The sequence below is a fragment of the Phascolarctos cinereus genome, unplaced genomic scaffold, assembly GCF_003287225.1.
Source record: "Phascolarctos cinereus isolate Bilbo 61053 unplaced genomic scaffold, phaCin_HiC Scaffold_5;HRSCAF=322, whole genome shotgun sequence".
Lineage (NCBI taxonomy): Eukaryota > Metazoa > Chordata > Mammalia > Diprotodontia > Phascolarctidae > Phascolarctos > Phascolarctos cinereus.
In genome coordinates, this window is record NW_027555958.1 from 253,632,233 (window position 1) to 253,637,333 (window position 5,101).

General features: G+C 42.2%; 1 non-coding gene across 1 annotated transcript; it reads right to left on the reverse strand.

Moving 5' to 3' along the window:
- Nucleotides 1-72, reverse strand: TRNAW-CCA (transfer RNA tryptophan (anticodon CCA)). The gene has a single exon. It is a non-coding gene; the product is annotated as a tRNA-Trp (tRNA).
- Between the last annotated feature and the right edge of the window lie 5,029 nt (nt 73-5,101).

Genomic DNA, 5,101 nt, shown 5'->3' on the forward strand with positions numbered 1-5,101 from the left:
TGACCCCGACGTGATTTGAACACGCAACCTTCTGATCTGGAGTCAGACGCGCTACCGTTGCGCCACGAGGCCTCGGTGACTACTTTTCACATTCAAGTATATGGAAGGAACAGATGATCATAGCGGTGGGTGGAACTTCTCAAGTCCTGCCTTGCCCTACCCGGCCTCTCTCTCGAGCCCATGTCGGCTGGAGCTGCGGTAAAAAGGACGCAGGCGGACACTAGCGCTTCCGAGGCGGAACGCTCTCCATCCGCGGGTCTCCCAGGCCGCTAACCCTTTTAAAGGCGGCTCAGCCTTTGCAAGAATCGAGCCTTAGGGCGCGCTCGTGCGTGCTGCTGCGGATACGCCCCCCCCCTTCCTCTCCTGGTCTACCCAGCCACTCTGGAAAGGGACCGCAAACCCTGGGGATCAGGATGTTTGTTGCTGTGTTTGTTTTCCCTTCTATAATGTACTCTCCCTCTCCTTACGCTTCCCCCTCCCACATCAGGCTTCAAGGGAGGAGAGGTAAGGGCCAGGTGGGGAGAGGGAAATTAGGTGAGGAAGGAAGAGAAGGGGAAATGGGGAAAGTTAGAAGTCGCAGTTATTACCTGTAGGGGAAACAAATTGGGGGGCTGGAAGGGAGAGGGGAAAGGGTGGAAGAGTGGGAAGAAATGGTCCCTCGGGCACCAAGTAGTTACTAAGAGCCTATCGTGTTCCACTGAACTAAGTGCTGGGGATACAAAGAAAGGCAAAAACCAAATACAAATCATTTTTTGCTCTCTAGGAGCTTATAGTGCAGTGGAGAAGATAACATGCAGGCTTCTTAACCCAGATGAGTTATAGACGGTGTAAATTGAAGGTGATTTCAGAAGGAAGGCCAGAAGGCACTAGAGGGGAAAGTTTCTTGTAGAAGACGTAGGTTTGCGGCAGATTATTGTGCTCAGTAACGGCAATTTCAGTGGTAATCAACTGTGAAAGACTTCTCTGATCAATACGACGATCCAAAACAATTCCAAAGGACTCATGATAAAAAGAAATGCTAGCCACCTTTAGAGAGAGAACTGATGAACTCTGAGTGCAAATTGAAGTATAATTTTCTCACTTTATTTTTCTTGCTTTTAAAAATATATATGTCTAATATGGAAATGTTTTGCATTTCACATATATAATTGATATCATTGCTTGCCTTCTGAGTGGGTGGGGGAGGAGATGGAAAGGAGGGAGAGACTTTGGAACTCAAAATTTAAAAAGTAAAGAATGTTTGAAACAAATAAATTAGAATGGCAATTAAAAAAAAAAGATGTCAGTTTAGCTGAGGTTTTAAAAGAAGAAAACAAGCAGGAGAAGCCAAGAGGCAGAGGAAAGAAGGGTTTCAATGTGGCGGGAGTGGAAAAATTTCAGGTCACAGAACCAAAAAGTCCAGGCTCAAATTCCACTTGTGTAGCTCTGGGGGCCCACGTCCAGTCCCCCATCCCACATCCATATGTGTGAGACTGACAGAGCCAGGAGACTCTGACTGTAACCCAGATCAGAAGGACGTCTGGAAAGTCACCCCTCTGAGCCTCAGCTTGCCTCTGATTCTATGTGTCTTTGTATGGCTCTGAGTTCCTTCCAGCTCTGGTATTCCACCAGTCTAGTGCAGGTCTCTCACTCAAATCCCTCATTTAAAAGAAAAGGGTATCTTGGATATATCTGTGTGTATCTTTCCAGTGGTTTCTAATTTGAAGAAACTGAATGCCAAGAGTTCTAAATTCTAAATCTGGAAAAGAATCTCTTTGACATTCTGCTGGGGGTATTGCTTCCTATTTACTGCCACAGAGGGCAGAGGTTAAATCTAAAACTTCTTTTCGTTAAAGTTGTTTAAGTTCTCTTTTATTATTGTGCTATAAGAAATGATGAATAGGCTGACTTCAGAAAAGCCTGGAAAGACTTATATGGTCTGATGCTGAGTGAAGTGAGCAGAACCAAGAGGACTTTGTACACAATAACAGCCACCTCATACAATGACTAATATTGTTAAACTGAACCCTTCTCAGCATTACAAAGATTTAAGACACTTCCAGAGGCCTCAGGATGGAAAATGCTGTCCACATCCAAAGAAAGAACTATGGAAGTCGAATCGTTATCACTTATTTTTACCTTCTGTTGAGTTTTGTTTCATCTTTCTGATGGTTCCTTCTATTGGTTTTGATTTTTACTTACAACTTCACTAATGTGAAAATATGTTTAATGGGTATGTAAATGTAAAGCCTATATCAGATTGTGCACCTTCTTGGGGAGGGTGGGGGGGAGGAAGGGGGAGAAAAATTTTAAACTCAAAAGCATATGGAAGTGATTGTTAATAAATAAAAATAAAATTAAAATTTAAAAAAATTAATTTTTTTAAAAAGTTCTCTTTTAATTGGCACCTAGTTTGCTCAGTGGGTAGAACTCTGGACCTGGAGTCAGGAAGTCCAGAGTTTAAATCCTGCCTCAGATATTGTCTCACACTGTGATCACTTTGACGTCTGTTTGCCTCACTTTTCTGATCTGTGAAATGGGGATAATAATAGCCTACCTCTCAAGATTGTTGTGAGGATCAAATAAGATACATTTGTAAAGCATGGTGCTGAGTACCACCGATTGAGATAATTGCTTGTGAAGGGAAGGACACTGAGAAATGGAGTAGTGACTGGCAGATTATGAACAAAGAGATAAAAGGGCAGAGCTTCTGTACTGGTTGGGGGCTCCAGAACTAAAGAATCTTATTGATATTTACTATGTTGGTATACACAGGATTGCTTCAGAGAACAAAGAAAAGAGTTCTTTCCAAACCTCTGAAAGCTAATGGGGGAGACAACATGCAAACATATCCATAAACACACACACGCAAGATAAAGAGGAAATAATAGGGAAGGCACTAGAATTAAGAGGGGTTGGGAAGGTGGCGGGGTTGCTGGAAGTGGAATTTGAGTTGAGAGCTGCTTTCATTGGAGGAAAGCTTTGATGCTGGTTGCTGATTGGAGAAAACAGAATCCTCTGCTAGGGAAAGGCTGCCTTTCTCTTTAGTGCCACCTGTTGTTGTATGTCTTTATTTCTCGAGGAGGACCGTGACATCAGGTAATGCCTTCACATGCAAGTGAATTGAATTTAAGTGAGGGAGGGCTGTGCAAAGTCGGCAGCCTCACTTTCTCCTCCGGAGCCATCTGGGTCGAGTGGCCAGATATAGATCAAGGCAACTGGAAATGACTCAGGATGCAGTGGAGGCCTTGGCCTTTTTAAGCTAAGGTCTTTAACTGGTCTGTTTGACTGAGGCAATGCCCATTCAGTAATTAAGGCTTAATAAGAAAGGTGACACCTACAGCTAGTAAAAAGGAACCTCCCCTCTCCCAAGTCCCCTGCACCCTTCTCTTTCCGCACTCTCCCCAGCTCTTCCTCTGTGGCTCAAGAGGAAGAAACTCCTGGAAGCCAGATTGCTGCTTCCAATAACTTTTCAGATCCCAGCTTAAGTGGAAACTGCTTTTCATTGAAAGTACATATTGCCCAAATCTAGTTGTAAGATGCTCTGGGAACATGAATTTCCCTTGCTTTTGTGACTCTGCTAGGTTTCTGTATATTTATGCCCACTCACCGGGGAATAGTGTGACCCTGGTTTCTGGATGGATTGTTGTTATGATACTTTTACATTATGTTTGGTCAGTGTTTTATGATTAAACGTGAATGATGTCATCTTGGTTGATTTGATTAAATGGGAAGGATATCAGTGGAAATTTAGGGGTAATTTTGTTGTTGTTCAGTAGTTTCAGTAGGGTCGACGCTTCGTGATGCCATTTGGGGTTTTCTTGGCAAAGCTACCTGAGTGGTTTGCCACTTCCTTCTCCAAATGCCATTGTCTTCTCCATTAGGAATTATAGTAGTGGCTAATGGATGTCTTCTCTCCCTTCCACCACCCCACCCCCCTCACTATACTAGGCTTACGCCTAGGACTCTGAGAGTGAGTTGTAACTGTATGGCCACCCTCACCTAAGAAACTATTCCAATCTGCCAGTGGGAGAGCAGGTGGCGTGATCAAGCCATCTCCAACTCAGGGAAAAAGCCTGAAGAGAGTTAGGGATTGGTGTCAAACCCCGCATTCACTCTACGCATAGCAGCCAGCGTTCTCTATCTGCAGTGATGACCTATCCTGATCTCTTATAACATCAGTCCAGAATACCTACCCAATGTGTTGTAGGCCTCCCTATAATTTATTTTATATTTCCTGAGTACCAGTATAATTAGACATGACTGACCCTGACTCTTTTTCTAACCTATATTTTCTGTGTAATTTGTTTCTCTTTTTGCTAGTCGGGTTCAGGATTTATCTCACTAGAGGATTTATTAAGTACTAAACAAACCACTCCAGTCTAACACCTATCAGGTCTGAGCCTGAGACAGCTAACAGTGCTATAGCAAATCAGAATTGGAAGGAACCTCAGAGATTATCTAGTCCCCACCCCATCATTCTCTCTAACTACAAATCAGGCAATTTTTTAAAAAATTGAATTAAAAAAGAACTTCTTTCCTTCTTTGCTGAGAATATTTTTGTTGAATCTGTTTTTTCTTACTTTTTTCCTCATTTTTCTTATTTTCTTATTATTTCTTATTATTTTATTCTTTTGCTTAAACTAATTCCAAATTGAAATTAAGGAGTAAAATCAGAATATGGAAATTAATTTGAAAAGTTAGGTGGGAAGAGTGGGAGGGAGGGAATGAGCATTTACATAGAGCTTACTAAGTGCCAGGCATTGTGCTAAGCATTTTACAAATATCTCACTTGATCTTTGCAACAACTCTATGAGGGAGGTGCTGGAAGGTGGTGGTGACTCAGGCCAGGATGTTAACTCAGGTTTGAAACTGGAACAAAATGAAACATTCATAGATCATTTAACAGTTATCAAAAAAGACTCATTCTTTTGATTTCCTGCCTCTGTGTTGCCTACCACAGGGAAGCAGCTGGAACTCCTTGTGGCCTTTTTTTTTAAGCTTTGTATTCATATCTTTTTTTGGAGGGGTCTAGATTCCATCTTGTATCTCTCCTCTTCCTCTTCTCAGAGAGCCATCCCTTAATTTAAAAAAAAAATTTGAAATAGAAAAAATTAAGCAA